This window comes from Phaethon aethereus (assembly GCF_964289735.1).
Source record: "Phaethon aethereus genome assembly, chromosome: Z".
Taxonomy (NCBI): Eukaryota; Metazoa; Chordata; class Aves; order Phaethontiformes; family Phaethontidae; genus Phaethon; species Phaethon aethereus.
In genome coordinates, this window is record NC_138577.1 from 78,113,113 (window position 1) to 78,132,427 (window position 19,315).

General features: G+C 43.4%; 1 protein-coding gene across 1 annotated transcript in view; it reads left to right on the forward strand.

The window, feature by feature from the left end:
- The window catches only part of LPAR1 (lysophosphatidic acid receptor 1), a gene marked incomplete at both ends in the record, with an annotated part of 48,599 nt that overhangs the window by 13,668 nt on the left and 15,616 nt on the right, over positions 1 to 19,315 (forward strand). The gene's annotated exons all lie outside the window — the stretch shown is intronic.

Genomic DNA, 19,315 nt, shown 5'->3' on the forward strand with positions numbered 1-19,315 from the left:
GAAGTTGGCCTACTAGTCCACAAATGCAATTGTACACAGTCTGCAAAGCCCCAAACTTAGCTCCAGTTCTTGCTTTGACATCTTGATTTCCATGGCTTTACACCACAACTTGTAGTTTCTAGCAGTTACTCTCTTCACAAACATGGCAGAATATTTGCAGAGATTTGATGTGAGTCACTCTGTCAACTCATGTGTTAGTTTAAGAATGTATGTGTTGCTTTCTGACCTAGTGATTATTCTGGTTTTGGAGCCAGAATATGAACTGTGTAGTTGACTAACCTGTGCAGACATTGATAAGTTATATTGCTATCTGTCCTGCTCTTTTCTTCAGGGAAAGAATTTCTGTGAGTTTTGAGAGGGAGGCAGTAGTGGTGGGTAAAACCTCTCCTGGCTGCCTGGTGGTTCAGAAATCTGTCCCTCCCCACCCCCATGATCCTCCTTGCAGAAGGCAAAATGAGGTTAGGAACACAAAGAAAATTCAGGTTTTGCAGTGTTCTTTTTAGGAAGCAGATCCTTGTTTTCCGTCCTGAAGGAACTGCTGTTCATACAGTAGTGGAGTATTTCCTGTGAGGTGAAAGACTGGCTCAGCTTTTAAAAAAAAAAAAAAAAAGTGGGTGGGAAATAGTAAGTGCATATACTAGTGCAATGCAGAGTTGTAGGAATATATAAATAGTCACTGAATAAATAGCACATGGGAGCTAATCCCAAGCATGTATGGGAATAGGGGTATGTATGCAGCTGGAAGGGTGGGGAGTGACTGCACCCTCCTCTGTTCTCCTATGAGCAGATGTCACAGGGAAAATGTACAGGCTACCCATTGTGGCCACAACAGTAGAGATCTACAAGGCACATAAAGTAGCCCGTTTTTCCCCTGCTAATAAGTAGGTACCTTATTTTTTCCAGGTATTGTCCCGGAAGCAGTGGAACAACTCCAGAGGTTAAGTAGCATTAGCCAAAGTGAAGGTGACTCAAGTTTAGTTGCTGATGTAGATTGGTAATAGCTCTGATTCCTTATTGGAGCTACTTGGAGTAAGATTTTTCAGGTCTGCAGGTAGCACATGTTGAAGTTTTCTTCAAAATTCAAACAGGACCTTATTTCTTGTTACTGGTGCAGTTAAATTCAGTGTGTTGTGCACACGCTCTGCTTTAGCACCTCTTCTAATCTGCATAAAACACCATTTGCAGAGAGAGGTAACAACATTTTATTAAATCTGTTTGAAGAAAACAAAGGCACTCCCAGGCTGTGACACTCTTCATCCCCTATTTGGATCTCCCACTTCAGTATTATTTTGAAAAGGTTTGGATTTGGGTTTTTTTTCTCAAAGAATTGTGGCTTATTTGGTTGGAGGAGGTTAGTCATAGGGCTATAGTGTAAAGCAGCAGCAATGCTTTCACCTCCTTACCACCTGTGAGACACAGCTGCAAGATAAAGATGGCTGGGAAACAGCTCTGGGTTTGTTGGGATTTTTTTAAAATAATTTTTTAAAAATTAAAAAAAAATAGCCTGAAGTCAAGAGTCAGGCCTGAGGGTAACCACAGAGACTTTTGAGAGGTTAAAAGTTTGTGCATCAGGGTGTTAAGCAGACTGCTAGATGAACTATGAGAAACATTCATTAGTTGCCATCAGCTGACATTTTATTGAATTTGCATTTCCAATGGAGGATTGTTTCCCAGTTCTAAAGAAAAAAAGCTAAGCATTGCTTGGAAGCATTGGTTAGGTGATGTCTCATTTCGGAGTAGACGGTACTGTCAGTCTGTTGATCAGGCAGGTGTCCTGGTGTTTGCAGTCTGCTTGTAAGTCTGGTTTAAAATTTTCACAAGGAGAAGATGTAAGTGTTGTGCTTCCCAAGTGCCTTCTTGCAAAGTTAGCCAATGCACAGTGCTGCGAGTTTTCCTGCTCAGCTTTGGGAAAGGTGGGTGTCACAGGCTGCCGGGAGCAACTTGCTGAACATCACTCATGCTATCTGGCTTTTTCTGCATCAGCGAACCTCAGTAACGCAGAGGAGAAGACCTTCTGCTTTTCTTAATGGTGCAGATCAGCCCAACAGATTGTTGTCTGAGGCAGAAACCAACTTTTTGCTGGAGGTGGAGAGGGGAAAGCAAAGGTTTTATTCTTAAGACCCTTCTCCCTCCTCTCCTGCTCCACGGCTGAGTGGGGAAGGACGCTGGTGTGTGTCAGCCCACTTACCCAAGAGGAGGCTATTCATTTGGGAGAGGTGCCTTGGGAACCAAGGGAAAACAGAGCTGGGAATCTGAATAAACCTATGAGCTTTGGCAGAGAAAGACAAACAGTCCTCGTCTCAGATCTTTGTTAAAATGGTGCTCAGCCGTAAGTAACCCGCTTGTGATTTGGGCAGCAATGAATTGCTCGTCTGACTTTTAAACTTCCATAAACGGGTCTTCCTGAAGTCGTCCTGCTGGCTGTACTCCCAGGCAAAGCCTCGCTGCTGCAAGCAGAAGATCATCTTTTCTCTGTCCCCATCCACGCTACGTTTTGGGGGGGGCAGGAGGGAGGGGGAAGTAACACAAGAGCTTCTTGTGTGTTAGCTGCCTAACACCGCCCGCCCTCCTCGCGCCTTGCTGCCTGGCTCCAAGAGGAGAAGAGCTGCCCTGAAGCGGGCGCAGTCCTGCCGGCAGCGATGCTGTCAGCGTGCGCGGGGCGGACGCCAGCCGCCTCTGACAAGGGGGTGATTGTGTGGGGAGGGCTACGGACGCTTGACGCGCTGGCTGGAGCGGTCGGGATCTGGCACGCTGCGTCATCCCACGGAGCGGCTGGGATGCTGAACCCTAGGAACAAGTCAAAAGCAGAGAACTGATTTTTTTTTTTTTTCCCTTTTTCATGCCCTTTTGTTTGTTTTTTTTCCTTGAGTAAAAAATTTTAAACAGAAGGAAGTCATTTCATAGTTGAGCCCTTCTTTCTTTTAACAAGGCTGCTTTTGAAATCTTTCGAAAGTAACAAGGAACATAAAGCTCCTTCTCTAGAGCATGCCTTTCCTTTGCACTGGGGCTAAAGCAGGACTGATCCACGTACTGCACAGAGCCATAAAATCGGGTCTGGTTTGGCTTGCAGCTCAGTGACGCTTTGCCTTTCACCAGCACTGTGTGTTACGTTTACATGAGCAAGCAACAGAACAGGCAGAAATGTAGCAGATCCAACAGCTGAAACTGGGCATCCTCTCTTCCATCCTCCACATTTTCTTGTGTTTAAGGATACAGCTAAACTGTTTTTCTGGCAGAGGTCATAGTTAGATTCTGAATGCATTTGGCTGGGCCAACATGCAGGTTTGGCCCAAAAATGGGTGACAATATCTAGCTGCTGTTTTAAGAAGCGGTGAACACAGCAAAAAAAGGATTTCAGAGCTCAGGGCTGGCAAAACTAGCTCTACTCTTTTAGGGATTATTATATACCTGCATCTGTAGATAACTACCAGATTCATTCATTAATGTTTGGAAAGTTAGCCTGTATATTCTCCTGCCTAAGTGCTGATTAAGTGACCCATCCTTAATTTGTCAGTCCTTGTTTTCATAATGTGGAGAACTCTTCCCTGTGTCTCCATACACGTCTTAGGGCATTCTTCTCTATTTAGATGTTAGACTGTGAGATTATGATACTGAGGTTTTATAACTGAATTTTAAATAACAATAGCAGCAACCATTCTGACATGTATTTTGTCAATCCTGCCAATTAGCCTTCTGCGTTGGGTGAGTTCTCAATGGTATTTGGCCAAAATTAGGCATGCCTGTTGAGCTGAGCACCACAGCTAGCCCCCAAGACATAGGGAGAGCAAACAATGAATTCATGATTGCTTACCCTTTATGTTCCTGGGAACTAAAAAGACACTTAGGCCTTTCCTGCCTGTAAGACCATCCACTTTGTTTGGAGGAATGTAGCTTATTCTGTAAGATTTGGAAATTAATGTGAGCACAGACAAAAAAGTGAAGGTTCTTTTTGTATAAACTGTTTTGATTTAAAGGAGTCTCTCTGTGTTTGAAGACAGTCCCTTCCTTATTATAATGAAGCAATAAATGCAAGGAAAACATCTGGAAGTTCAGTATAAACATCTGGAAGGATGGAACTGCTCAGCAACAGCTTTTTGCCTGCCCTCTCTTTCTGTCACAGTTACGAGTTGCAGGAGAGCCTTATTTTTGTACTTTTGTAGCTTTTCTTTCACAACTAGGTACCAAATGGGAATGGAAAGCAGCAAGTAACTACGGTAATGCACTTGAGTGTCAACATATGCTGTAGCCAGACAGTTAAAGCAAATAAAGTGTATTATTGATAACTTTAACCTTTCCGGGTGATTGATTGATTGATATGCAGCACTTCATTCCAAGATCAAAAACATGAAGTTCTGTTGAGGCACATTTTTTGAAAGATATGTTGTCTCTTCCCACATGCAGCCTGCATCGTTTCCTGCTTCCTCCCCTCATGCAGTAAGAGCACTTGGTGTTCAGTAGAAAGTAAAAAGACAGTGAAATAGTGCTGTAACTGGAATGAGAGAACCCTGCGTTTTGCCAGAGACATGTATCTTTATTACCATATTCCTCATGCCGTGTCAGGTCGTTAACTGGCATGGTCTATCTTTATCAGCCCCTAAATTGTAAGGCTTTGACCTACCTAAGCCTTATTAACTATATTTTACCAGTTACCAAGTAGGTGGTCCTGGGCCAAGATTAAGATGATCTTGTCTAGACAGAGCTCAGTTATGACGTCACTTGAACTTCAGCAGACCTTCCCTGCCCATGGAAAGTTATTCTGGTGGGCCAAAGCAAACATCAGCCCTGGTAGCACAGTGCAACTGATAAGAGGATCTTTTGGAGAGGCCAGGGTTTAACTCCGAGCCCTGTGACTGGAAGACAACAACTTCATCTATTCACCTCCTCCCTGAGGAGTCCTGCTGGCATGAAGAGAGCTGAGCCCTAGAGCAGCGTTTTCTCCGAGGTCACCGACAACGAGGATGTCATCTTAGCTTGGAGATGTCCTTCCACCAGGTAGCAGTGGCCCCGTTTGGAGGAGAGCTCCATCCAGTTGGTTTTTTTCCTTGACGTCACTACGTTTTCCTTAGAGAGCCAGGCTGGACAGTGAGATCAGGCCGGCGTTCAGATGAAAGCAGCACATTCCACAGCGTCTTCTCTGGAAGAGAGGGAGCATGAAGCCATAAATCCTGGGTTACCCTGTGGCCAGCACGGGGGAGCTCGTTCAGAGTCACCACCCTGCCTGACCCCTGCGTCACAGAAATGTCGCTTGTCTATTGATTTAGTCCTGACGGAAAAACAGGGCAATAAACTCTGGAACCGGCGCTGGCAATGCGAGTCCGAGCATCAATGACTTTCTGTTCTAGCACACAGGGTGCAGTTATGCGCAGTCCCAGTGTTTTTAGATAAGTATATTTTAAAAGTGCATAAACTGTGAATTTAACCCACAGTCGAGTAAACTGGGAAATTGTGGCTGACTGGCTAAATGGAACACCCCTCACAGAGTTTGTAAGATTAATTCTTATTACCATTGTATGGAGAGGGAAGGTTATAATACATGCTTTCAGAGCTGCAGTGTGATGGCAATACTTTCAAGACATATCATCAAATATTTTCATGAAAAAGTTAAATCTTCATGAAAATGTCTCGAAGATTTTTCTTTCTATAGCACACCTTATCCTACAGGATTTTTGATAGCTTGGATTTCTTTCTCTTTTCTTAGTAGAGGTTCTTAAAAGTAGTTGCGATTGCTCCTCGGCAGCTTCTTTGGAGGAAAATGAAATAGTTTGGGCTGTAGGTGGCTTCCATGGTTTGCTGTTACTACTTATAACATGTTACCTTTTTTTCTTTCTATGCACCTTAATGACATTTTGGTATTGACTTAAAAAAACAGTGAACATCCAGCTTGCAAGCAGATGAAGCAGAATGGAAGTCTTCATATTATTGTTTATATGTCTTAGAAGACTTCATTGCAAAATCGTTCAGATTTAATAACAAAAAATAGAATTTTCATTATGTCTGTTATCCATAACCAGTGGGCTGATATTTTTATGTTCGTACATTTAAATTTCTATATTCTTATCTTCTTGATAAATATAGCTTGATTACTCTATAAGACAGATCTAGCACTGATTTGTAAAAGGAAGACAAACTTTCACAAAGAGCTCTTAGAAATTGGTTAGTTACATTTCATCAGCAAAATGGGTTTCTGCTTTCAGTTAAAATAATGGAGGAATGAAAAGTTACTAAGGATCTAAGCTGTAATCTGTACGTAATTATGCAGTGATTGGAATGTGTCTTAAATTTAAGACCCTTTGGACTTACATAGGATGTTTCTTGCTTGCTTGGTTTTTTCATGCTGCTAGTAAAAGCAATACTATGTGTGCTCTCCGACAATCTGTCTCTCTAAATCTCACTTACTGATGATTTTTATTGTCATTTATAGTCCTGCAAATGAATTCCACTTGATCTTTTTTGAATTTTGTCCAGTAGTCCTAAACCAAATCTCTTTCCAGTAGAAGATATTTTTTCTTGGCTGGTGAGGATCTTGAAAGGAAAAAAGAATAAAGCAGCACAGCATCTGGAAATTACACTGTGGTCAGTTTGTTTGTGTGATAAACTTCATAAGTAGCTTGCTTTTTCAAAACAAGCCCATGCAGGCTCTCCTTGTTGAAGCAGAATCATTGGTGCCTTGGATCCAGCCAGCTCTTTCTCTGAACCCAGATCCTGGTCGGGGGTGTTGGGAGTCTTGTTCTAAATGTTTTGCTTAATTTCTTCTGACTGACTCTCCCAATTAAATTTATTGCATATCCAGCTAGAGCTGATTATGTCCCTGGTAAATGTCTTTAAAGTATTCCAGGTATCCGTGTGTAATTCATTGCTTCACCCTGGGGAAACCATTTGGAAGTTTCCCCCTTTTTTCCCCCTTCAGTTAAGAATAAGTATTATTTATTTTCATTTGGGACCCTTTGAAACTGTGCTTTGAGGAACTTCTATCATTTCCCAAGGCAGAAATATGGTTTCATTTTATTTTATTTCTGAAGGAGGAAAATACCTCTAGTAAATCCATTCCTTTACCTATGATGGAAATGAGGCCTTGTTTAATACAAGACTTTCCCCTGACTTCAGTATAATTTATTACCTTTTCAGGGAAGAAATAAATTTAAAGGGCAAAGGAAAGCTTTCTGCATAGTTCCAAGAGTGGCCAGAGAGGGATAAACCTTGAGTAGTTCTTGGTTTGTAGTCATGTTCAGCTTCTGATTAAAAAAAAAAAAAGAAAAAAAAAGGAAAAATTACAACTGCTTGCATAGGCTTCTTCTTGTTTCCAAAAGGCTTGTAAAAATGAATTGCAAGGGCAAAAGTAAGTATTATTCTGAACAAGGCCAAGGGAATTGTTTTTTATTTTTCTTTATGAATAATAGGATTTGGAAATCACACCCTTCCCCCCAGGCAATAGAATCCAACCTTTTCTGTTGGATCCAGGTGAAATAACAAACTGCTGGCTAAGGACTGAAGTTCACTTAGTGAAAATCCACGCTAAACCAAAATGAATTCATACCTTATCTCGCTCTGCCGTCTGACTCCACTTAACAGTGCTACATCCACGAGTGAGTACTCATCCACCTGGGCTTCTCCAAAATAACGGAGATGGGGACATGTTGTGGGACATTTGCTCTAACCCAGAGGTCTTGGTAAACTTTGAGAATAGCTGAAAGCCCAGGATAGAAATTGTTACCAAGGAAAAAAATAGAAAATCAGCATGTGCAGGAAGACTTACATGTAAAATGTCAGCACATGACCAAGATGTACTGATCTGGGGCTATTTGAGCTGAATTTTTCGCAACTGAAAATGGGAATCCAACCCTTTAAAAGAGGCAACAATAATGCTTTTACAAATGGCTGCTTCCAAGACAACATTTTTTCTCTCTAGAAAGCACATAGTTGCATGAGGGTTCTAAATGTTTTGCTTTATTTCTTCACTGCCTCTCGGGGTTCAATTTCTTGCCTCCCCAGCTGAAACTGATACATCCTTGATAATTGTTAAAGCAAAGCACTTGCAGTCTGGAAGATCCAGCGTAATGTCCATGCCCAGCCACCGACTTGGGTTCGCCCCTTCCCGTGTTTCAGCAACGGCAGCTCGAACGCTAAGCCAAACTTGCGGCCGGACCGCAGCTTGAGAAGCTGTGAGAACAAAAACGCCAGCTGTTAGCTTGTCGCACGGCAAAACCGCATTCAGCGCGGCTCCGGACAATCGTTTGTTTCCACCAGAGGAAAGCACTGAGAACAAGAGAGCGTTCTGTGGGAAGGAGAAGCGGTGCTCCTTCCTCTGTGCGCTGCTTCGCTGCACGTGAGCGGCGTGAGTAAATCTTCTGCGTGGTCTCTTTTTCTGGGGTGATCTGTGAAAACAGAAGAATACAATTTTAAGCCCCAGATTATTTTTGCCTTTAGAGTTTCAATGAAACTGTGGCTCTTAACATCAAAGCACAAAGTTATTGCCGGTGGAAAATCTCGCCGAGACGTCTGAGGTACAGCAGCCGGTCGGTGAGGTGGGAAGCGGTCAGCGGGGAGTGATAGATAGCCTTCCGACCACAGCCTTTGTGCCTCCCTCCTTCGAGCCTCAGCATGAAAAGCACGTTCAAGGAAAAGGCCTAGCTCGTGCATTTTTTTAAATACATGTACTTTCAACCTGAATGCGAAAGAAAAACGTGATTCTGTGCTCTTCCTGTTCTGGCTTTATTAGCAAAACAGCTTCCTATTTTTCTATTCCATACGGCTGGGGATGCTGTCGCTGAGCTCACAGGTGGACTGCTTTTTGTTTTTCTTTTTTCTTTCAGGCAAAGGTCTTTTTTTTTAATTTTCTTTTTTTTGTTTCAGCCCTTCCATGAGTAAGTTTCTGTCAGACACTTACATATTTGATGCCCTTCTTAAAGCTGAAAGGAACAACGGCAACAGAAAATCCCCACATTTCTGCAGTTCCCATTTGGGAAACTTTCGTGCCACCCTTCCACTTTGCTCAACCCTAAAAAAGTCTCTGAAGTGCATTTTCTTTGTATCCACACAGAGAAATGCTGATATTACATACAAATGTGCTGCTTGTGTATGTGGCACGTCCACTGGCGGACACACATCCTTTCTCATCAGTGCCTGGAGAGCAGGTAAAAGCACTCTGAGCTTGTATGGAAGGTCATGAGACTTCAGAAGCTATGACATCATTTGTTAAGCCTGAATCATTCCTCTTCTGCATACAACTGTTGTCCATCAGCCTGTGCTGCTTAATGAAGTCCTGGAGAAAGGCCATTAAGTGAAAATTCTTGGTCTCCAGGCCCACCAGTGAACAGGAGTGCTGGAACACCCAGGGATGAGTGCTTTGAAGTTTGTGGGCAGGTGACCTTAAGTTCTGCACCTGGGGAAGTGAGAACTTAGTCCGTAAAGATGTCCCAGACACACCTCCACAGGGCTGGCCATCCGCTGCTGCGGGATGGTGTTAGGGGAGCAGCCTTCATGTATTGCAACAGGTTGAAGCAGCAGTTCCTTGACGTCAGCGCTAAAAGCCTATGAGGTTATTTTAAAAAAACAAAAACCTGTTCAGATAAGTTTGAGGGGAGTGAGAGAGCACTTCTGTTGCATTTCTTTGTGTTGGAGTAAGAGCTATCTGCCTGGGTCTTTCTGCTTTAATAAACTACTTGGTATCAGAGTACAAATTTGCTAATATAACCACAGATATGCAAGGACAGTTAAGATTTTTTTAAAATATCTTCCTTCATGAAAGAAGTCATCATCTCTTGAAGAAGAGGGAGGGAATTTAGCTGTTACAAGCAGGAAAAGCTGTCAAGCTCCTGCATTTATCATTTTTTCATGGAAATTGCTTCTTCTGACCCTGGACTCAGTACCTTCCTTATTCTCTTAAAAGCAGTTTTGGGAGCTGTTTCCCATCTTCTAATATTGATGTAACCTTAGAAAGAACTTGTTCTGACATATGGCATTGATAATTCTCATCTCCCCTTGTTTGAAGTTGCTTTTAAGTGCCCACTTTTTGCTTTTCTAGGACTATGAGGAGTAACGTAGAGATGACTTTTCCAAGCAGAAGCTGTCTATATGGAGAAAGAAAAAAAGCTGTGTAAATCTATTGCATATTTGTAGAATGGTTGCCACTTTCTTCCCTTAAACAAACTAAAATTGAAAAGTGTAGTCCCTAAAAGGAAAACCGAAGGACATTTTTTAAAATATGTTAAATGTGGTTAGATATGTAACTGGATTTCCTTGATAATATGTTGGATTTTTTTAAAGTTTACCACTTTCAATAATTATCAAAACAAACTTATTTAATGACATGTTTTCTACCATAAGTGCATCCTGCTTATATAAGAGAAAAGGGTGCCGTGGAAACTGTGCTCACTCTTCCCAACTTGGAGCAGTTGTACCAACACCCCAAAACAGCCACGGGTACTGCACCAGGGACCCAGCGTCACCTGCCTCAGTGCTGATGCTATTGCATGTGAATTTTTGTTAGCTCCCATGAATTGGGAGGAAAAAATTCTACATAACTGAAGAAAAAAACCCAAGAGTTTTATTTCAAAGCTTGAACATATGAGGAACAGGCTGGTTGTTTTCCTTATCTCTTCAGCTGGCATGCTGAGAGAGAAGTGAAGAGTCTGGTGAATAACAGTATTATAAAGTCAGTCATGTTGTGCCAGCAGCTGGTGCTACAAGGTCTACTTTTCTGTAAGTTACAATTAAAAATTTACTAGCAGATCCATGAGTTTGGGTACACACTTTAAGCAATGATGCGTCTACCTTCAGGGTACAACCTTTTAATGGGGAAATACAGTAAGAACCTGTCAACGTTAAGTGGCATGTGAAACAGCCCCTTGCTCTCAGTTTATTGTCAAAGGGGCTAAAAAGAGTTACTTAACTGCAGGCTCTGAGGAGCCTTATGGATGGGGAAAGGTACAGGCTGAAGGAGAAAAGTCATGTCTTCTCTGCAAATAAAAATACATAACAAGTCCCATCTGCTTGTACCACGCTGTAGAAAGCAAAGTGGGAATTATGTGTGGGTATTTCTAACCCCTGCTTGCACAGGTCAGCAGAAATTTGTGATAGAAAAAGTGTTTGTCCTGAGCTGGCAGAGTGTCTGCTCGTGTTCGATGTTCAAAGTCGCGTCAGCAGGGCACACCACCATGTTCTGGTTCCTCCTCTGGAGACGAACAGTGAAATGAAGATCAGTGCTGACCCGTTCATTTTCCAGGAGAACCTTTGCCTTTGCCATGCATGTGCCCAAGAAAAAAAAAAAAAAAGATTGCACAGAAGCCAAAGAACACGAAGGCTGGGACTGCCCTTCCACCCTCTAAAAAGTAGTGTATTTCTAGTTTCCAACGGGTGACTGCTGAAGTAATGTCAATGCAGACAGACATTTCTGAATCAAAAGCCTCGGCTCTGTCTGTGTTTCCTACTGACGTTAGCCAGTCTCCCCTTCCCAGCAGCTCTCTTGTTTACATGCTGCTGCACACAAAAACAACTGCTATGTATTTCTTGGAGTTTTCATTTGAACCACCTTTTAGGCTTTCCAGACACGTGTTAAAAGTTTGCAACTTTAAACTTTGCCCTTCCTGCTCCCTGGAGGAGTGGCAGAGTGCATCTGAGGAGACCACAAGCTATGCTTCTTCCTTAAAGTGAGAGGTGAACGTAGTATCCTGTGGTCCCGCTGACATTCTCAGGTGTTTCAGTCTCATCCTCCGTCTGAGATTAAGAAATTTCTATCTTCTTTTCTACCTGCAAAGGAGATGGAGAGGTCATGGTTCACACTTTAGATAGCTCAGAGTTAAACGTCCATTTTTGTATCTACTCCTTCACTTCAAGTGTATGGTTTGTCAGCTAGATATGGAGGGGTTTTGTATAATTTCAGAATAGCAAAAGGCTTTCTTGGACAGCTACTCTTCTGCTGTAGGCTCCCGAGCATGTGCTCGAGAAAAAAATTGTAAACTGTAAAGCTACAATCTCCATTTGGTAACTGCACTAGCCACAAACAAAACTTTTAAGTTACCTCAGTTGCAGGTGTGAGTGTTGAAAACAGAGAATAGGTTTGCACTGAGATGGATGGGCCATGGAAGATACTTTTTGAAGCAGGTCTTCAACCTGACTTGCCAGAAATCAACTGAAATGTAGGTTGTGCTGCTAGAAGCCACACAGATGCTGCTGGATTCCTGAAAGGGTTTCCCGTCTTACTGTGCAGGATGGATGTGGTGGGGTCGTGCACAAGCTTCAAGGGCTAAAAAACCCAAACTATGAGGTTGACAGTAACAGGAAGGAAAGACTTATGTTCAGGCAAGATGAATAGGTAAATTGGTTGTGTTGTATTTTGTTTCAGGGGCTGACTAGCTGTGAGGTTCATTTGAAGCAAATGTTGTTGCAAAACATTTATGTTTTTTTTTCCCTGTATGCATGTTCATACCAAGTGGGATTTAGGAAACTGAAGAACCATTTGCCAAGAAAATGTGCCAATTAAAATTCTTGTTCTGAAGCTGACAAGTCAATAATTCATATCGGAGAAAAGGAGATAACTCTGACTATTAGGTGAGAGTGGAAGAGATGCAGTACCTTGGTCACTGAAGCTGATACACTGTTTATGTTCTGAAATACAGAAGAAATTGGCATTTCTGATAATGCTTGCCATAGTTTCTGGAACTTGTGTGAGTGCTCCATAAAGATTTATGAATTTATTTTAACAGAGCATCTTTTGGAAGTATCATTTGTAGTACACAGCAGTGGAATGTAGTCATCGTTCCTTAAAGAGATCACAATTTTTTTAATTACTATTTCAATATACATGCTCATTATGTAACATAGCAAAACGGGAAATGAAGCACATTGGTTTTTCACTTGCTCTGCTTTTGTTCTAGTGCCAAAATATAGGGTGACCTGCAGGATTTAGCTCTGAAGACATAAACCTTTTTCGTTCTCGGGCACACTATGGGCTTAACGAGATCTCTGTTGAAAAAGCCTGTCAACCCTGGCGAGGAGAGAAGATGCAGATTCCCTGAGAGGGCTGTTAATCCAGCAACTGGTTGTGGTCCCTCTGCCCTAGGGTTTGGCAGGGGGTCTTGCCCATGCCGATCCCATCCCCAGGGAGAGTAAGGAAGACATTTTTCCCAATAAGGGTGGTGAAGCACTGTCACAGGTTGCCCAGAGTGGTAGATGCCCCATCCCTGGAAACATCCCAGATCAGGTTGGACGGGGCTGTGAGCAACCTGATCTGGTTGAAGATGTCCCTGCTCACTGCAGGGGGTTGGACTAGACGGCCTTTAAAGGTCCCTTCCAACCCAAACTATTCAATGATTCTGCTCTATGATTCTGTGGCCACCTGCAGAAACTCCATCTCCTGCTTGGCCCCTCCGCATCACTCTGCGTGTCCCTGTCGTGCATTTTTGCATCTTGCAACCCATTTCCCAGAAAGCCCTCGCCCCCGGTAGAAGCAATGTTATGGGAAAGCCTATTGGTTAAGAGCCTATATGGCTTCTGTAGGCCATGGTCCCTCACTGAGGATAATCAGCATCTAATCCTTAGCTGTTTAGCCAGTGTTCTGCATGAAATGAGTTGTGCTGGTTTCTGTCGTTCCAGCAGAAAAGTTTGGCTTGGTTGAGTCTAGAGTGAGGAGGACTCTATTTAATTAAACAAACAAAGCAAACTAATTAACTGAAAATAATTAACGTAGTATTGTTTAACTATTGAATATTATCTACTTAATTTAGTTAAATAATGTTACATATTATTTAACTATCTAACTTATTAACTTCATCTTTCAGTCTATTTTTAATAGACATCAAATACGCGAGTGCTGCATTTGCCGTGCGCTGCTGTGTGGTGGTGTTAAGGAGCAGAAGGCTTTCAGACACACTGCGCTGGCCTTGCTTGCCCCACCAAGTAAGCGTGAGGGGTGTGTATAACGCCGTATGCACTCCAGAAAAGTGACCTTCACATTCCGGAGAACACAGTAGTGATTGATGCCGTTTCCCCGCGAGATGTTCCTTTTATTTAAGGTTTTGGTTTTTCCTTCTGCACCCTCCCTCCCTCTCCTCTCCCTCTGTTCCCGTCTCTCCGCTCCCTTTTTTTATTTACAACTTGATCTCGGTGGCCTTGCCCCCGTTCAGCTGGCAGGCAGGAGCAGTACCTCCGCGATCCAGCCCCGCCGCCGGGTCGGTACGTGGGAGCGTGAGCTGTGGGAGGATGTTGCGGGAACGCCGGACCGGGCTGCCGGGCGCTCCTGGCTCGTGGCACGGCAGAGAAAACCGATTCCAGGCCTATTTCCAGAGAGTGAAGTGTGGCCACCTTCCTGCAAACCGCTGTCATGGGCGTAAATATCCAACATACGGAGATTTATTCCTGGAAGAAGGGCAACTTTTTTTTTTTCCTGAGTTTTGGAATCAGGCTGTGAAATGGAAGACGCATTTGTTGCAGTTTTACCCTGCCAGTGGCAATACCTTTTTTTTTTTCATTAAAAATAGATGTATTTAAACTAAATGAGTAGATCTAACAAAACCGTTTGTTATTGTCAACATGCATTGAGGATTTAACGTCTTACATTCTCTTTATGGATACAGACATTGATTTTACAAGCAAACAAGATTTAATTAACAGGGACCTCTTAATTCACTATGCTTTTGCTGTATTGTTTAGATTTGTTTCTAGTTCTAGAAATGTTTTAGGGTTGGGGTTTTGTTTTTGCTGAAATTGCCTGTTTCATACCCTGCAGCCCATCTGCAAGTTGCTTACATTAAGAAGAAGATTCTGAATTCCCTAGAGTAGCTAGGAATTAAAAATAAATTAATAAATAGATAAAATAAAAATCTTTAGAATTTTTCCCTTTCTACTACTTTAGAAAATAGTACAATTAAATATTCACCATTCAACCCCTTTGTTGATTTTTCCCTCGGCCTGAAGGAGGGAACTAGCTCGCTGGGAGGACTATCGAGTACCTTGCCCGCAGAGCTGGGTAGGCAGGCGTTTGCTTCCCAGCATCCCTGGCTGGGCAGGTCCCAGGGACTGGGGCACGGGGATGCGACAGAGCCTGCTGCCCTTGGCCACTGGCTGGCACAGGTCATTTTACAGTTGCTGCTGAGATTTTGGCTTTTCTGTGGGTTTCTTGCCCCAGGTAGCCCCCCCTGGGTCCAGTGGAGCACACAGACACCGAGCAGGGCTAGGGCAGGTCCTCCTGCATGGCAGCGGTTAGAGGTGCAGAGGATACATTTTTTCCCAGGTTCCCCAAAATTTTGCTTGTTCTAGGAAGACTGTAAACCCTCTTCAGTGCTCTGGGAAACTCGATACCAAAACGATACTTTAAAAAAAATATTTAATTTTATTTTAACCTGGTTGCCACATAATTCCAGTTCCTAAGCTCAGGACCCGAATGAGTATTAATATTTGAGAAAGTAGATTGCACAGAGACAATGGTCAGTCAAGGCTTGATCCAGAAAGAAATTGTGCCTGTTTGAGATTTTCTCTCTGGGAGGGATGTTCAGCCACAGATGTAACAATTTTCCAGGAGATGTGACAGTGCCTCAAGTTTCTAACATCTCCTTCTCCATTTAAAACGAATGGAGAGAGCTGGATCCAGAGCTGGCTGAAGCGCAAGTTCTGCAATTTGCAAATTCTGCATCCTGTGTTAACACCAGGATTTCCCTGTGAACGTTGGTGAAATCTTAGCAGGGGCATGAACCAGATTTTGAAATCTGGCCTTGACCTTAAAAGAGGGTGATGAAATGTATTAAAACTCTGAGCGTGATCCGTTTGTAAGCTTTATACCTTTTGCACTCTGCTTTGAAACAATAAGCTTTTCTCCCAAAAGTTTTAAGAGTGGTCTCCTGCATTGACAGGCTATCAGGAGTTACCCGAGACCCACGCACTAGAGGCAATCTTGTAAAGATGTCTCCATTGCATATGGCACTGGTGAGTGCAGATCTCCCAAAAAATAACAAAAATTATACAGGCCAGAGGTTTTATTAGAGAAGCTTTGACATCGTTCTTTTTATTTCAAGTTTAAGTTCACTGCCTCTTTTTGCTGCTGTTGCTTTCAAACAGGAAAGAAAAATGTCTGTTTAATTTCATTAAGCAACTTTTCAGATGTATGTAAGAAAACAGAAACCACAACAAACAAAAAAGTCAGTACAAACAGAAGGCTTCTGATACTGTTTTAAAGAGTTAAGTTTTTTTGTTGTTAAGAAAGTAGTCTTAGTACAACGCATAGAAAAGGCACTAGTATCCTGATATAATTGCCTGTAAAGCTGCACGTGTGTGATTTTGCAGGCAACATTTTGCAATAAGAGTGATATGGTGGAGTTCTGTGTTGCTGAAATCTGTGATAATGAGATGTATGTTGCCACATCTTGAAACCATCTCCTCCACTTCCGTGACATGGACTGACCGCTTTCCAAAAAAAAAAAAAGTCCACATGCTTGGAAGCTTGGAAGTATATTTTCTTTGTTTAAACACCTCTATCCTTCATGCCCCAGGAAAATAAAACGCAAAGTGCTTGGAAAAGACAGGCACGTTGCCAGCATTTTAAAGAGCTGTGAGAGAAGAGTTGCTAGGCTTAGCGATAGGTTCGGAAACTTCCTGAACCAGCATATCAGTAACAGAAACATCCGGAAATATTTAATTATTTGTAGCTCACTTTGTGTATGAATTGTTCTTTAATTTAGATGGAGAGGAGTTGTATTAGATCATTTTCATCATTTGGGATTAAAGGGCATGTATGTGTATTGCAGTTTGTGCCCTCAGTGTGAGGTGTTTCCAGGGGATCCCTCATTGCTGTGACCACAGCTACCCTCTCTGTGGCAGTGTCAGCTCTGGCTCCAGGACTTGCTTGGAGTTCATGAGCGCTGGGAGCTGATAAACGTGCCAATGCCACGTTCTGCACGTGGCGCATTGGCAGGAACTGCCTCCACTTGTGTCCTGTCTCTGAGTTATTACAAGTGCTTGAGGAGAAAACCCATTGGCGTAGGTGGTGGGTCTGCACTGGGAAGATGAGCCCTCAAATCCTGGTCATAGGAGTTGCCTCTGAACCCGGCAGATGGCTGGGCTAGAGGGTTTGGGTTGGAGCTTGGGTCTGCCTCTGATGAATAAGGTTTTTGGCTCGCTGGCAATGCCATGATGCCAGGGAGTGTTATGCAGGGTGGCTATGACTTTCCCTAAGGGACAACTGTGAACTGCTTGGCCATTTTCTCTGAGGAAGACAAAAGTGGAGGCTGCTCTGGCTCCTTCTCCTGGTCCCTCCAGGGCATATTCCAGCAAGGACTCCCAAAGAGTTCTTCCCTTGGCATGCAGGCACACCAGTGTTTTTGCTTTCACCACTCCTCAAAACCAAAAAAACCCAAAACAGTTAGATGTCCTGGAAGCTAGGCAACACAAACACCATGCCACAGTGGCATTAAATAATTTCTAGCCCTGTGATAACAACATGCTTTTGAAAAGCAACACAGTGATAAATGGGTCAGAAAGTGACATCAGTGTCGTTCCTTAATTCACACTCCTCTCCTTCTCCCTGCTTAGCGTGTTACAGATTTCTTTAAGTATGAATGTTCCCAGAAAAATTACCTAAGAATTGTGGCAAGGAGGGGTTTTGGCAGCAAGTTCGTGCTGCTGGTTATTCCACACAGGAAGGAGACAGCTCATGCTCTTGTGATGCCAGCTTAATGGGACAACTTTGCATAGTGTCACGAAATTCAGAAAGCCCAGCTAGGAAAGAAGGATGGATAGGTGGCAGGTCACATATGGCCCTCTTCTGCTGTAAACTACTTTGGGGATTGTCTCTTTTCACCAGTTTTACACGTCTCAATAGAACATTTCTGGGGAAAAGGTTAAGTTTTAAATTGCATTTGTAAACATTTATATGCGTCTGTTGCAGTGATGTGCAATGCTCTTACAGGCATTGGTATACCATCCCCTGCCTTTGTCTTTCCCTTACCCTGTGCTCATCATACTATATGTCATCTCAAAGCCTCCTGATGGTGTATGCTGCATTTTGCAGGCAAACTCATTTCCTTGCTTTTGGATATGTTCGCTCTTGCCGGCACCCTGCACCATCTGCTGTGAATGACTGAATTTTCCACTCAAAATGCTTGCATTGCAGCAACATTCAAGCTCAGACCTGCTGCTAGCAGCAGGGTTTGACAGCCACAACCAAACCTTGGGAGATCTCTGCATTCAGCTCTCTCCCATAAATCCTGAACTCCTTCCCAAAGTGGCCCTGATGAATACAGGTAGTATTCTTTTATGCAGAATAAGGAGGCAGAGATGAGGACCATCCAGGCTGTGGATCAGTTACAGGCACCTTTTTTTTCTTTTATGGATGTAATGTATAACCAACTGCAGTATCACACAGAGCACTGATGCCAGTGATAGGTAACAGTAGCAGGCTTTAATCTCAAGGGAGCTTCCTTGGCCAATTTGGAGAAAAAACAAGAGCCAGCATTGTCTAAGAGACAATTGCTTTGTCTCTGTTTATGACTTGTTGGGGCAAAACTCTCCTGGTTTGGGGAGGGGAAGAGGGGAAGCGGGGTCCGTCGGTGCTCCATTGCCTCCCCATTCTCGCTCATTCCCTTCCCCAGGCACGCACCGCTCGGGTTTTGCAGAACCCCCGTGGTTCAGGCACTGTTGCGGGCTGTGGGTCAGGCGTGAGGAGAGCAAAGTCGGCACGTAAGCCGTGTCAGTACGGGAGGAGAGCGGCTGAACGGCAACCATGAAAGACATCTTGCGCATCGGCGCACGGAGCTCACCAGCCCCAGGGTGGGATCCCAGCACTGCAGGCTTTGCAGAGCCCTCAGACAGCTTTAGACATAAGATCAGCTGAACGCTGACAAAATTAGCAGGGCGAGAAGCCTCTGTCCTGCTGAGCCCACGTTACCTGCCCTGCACCCATAGCTGTGTTCATCCTGGTTGCACACACCAGCCCTGCATCCTTAAAAGCATTAGAGCTGGTGAAACTTGCATGTGCCTTCTCTGATAGATGCTGTTCAAGGCAGGAGTGTAGTCAGTGATAAATAGTGAGTGTTTTCAGAAAAACGTGTGCTGGAAATACCATCAAACTTGCAGTAGGTCAGTCTGGAAAACCCTCCTGCTCATTACCCTGTTCCCAGCCCTGTATTCTCATATAGAGAGACCATTAATGAACAGAGTCACAATATCAGGGTCTGGATGGCAGGACAGCAGAGAGAGCCCTGGTGCCAGTGAAAACACTTGTGGCATCACCGAGCGACTGAGGAAGCTGAATGCTGATTAATTTTGGAGGAGGAACAAGTGGGCTCATCCCTTGTTACTCGCCTCTCCAAGAAGGTACCAGGGACAGAAA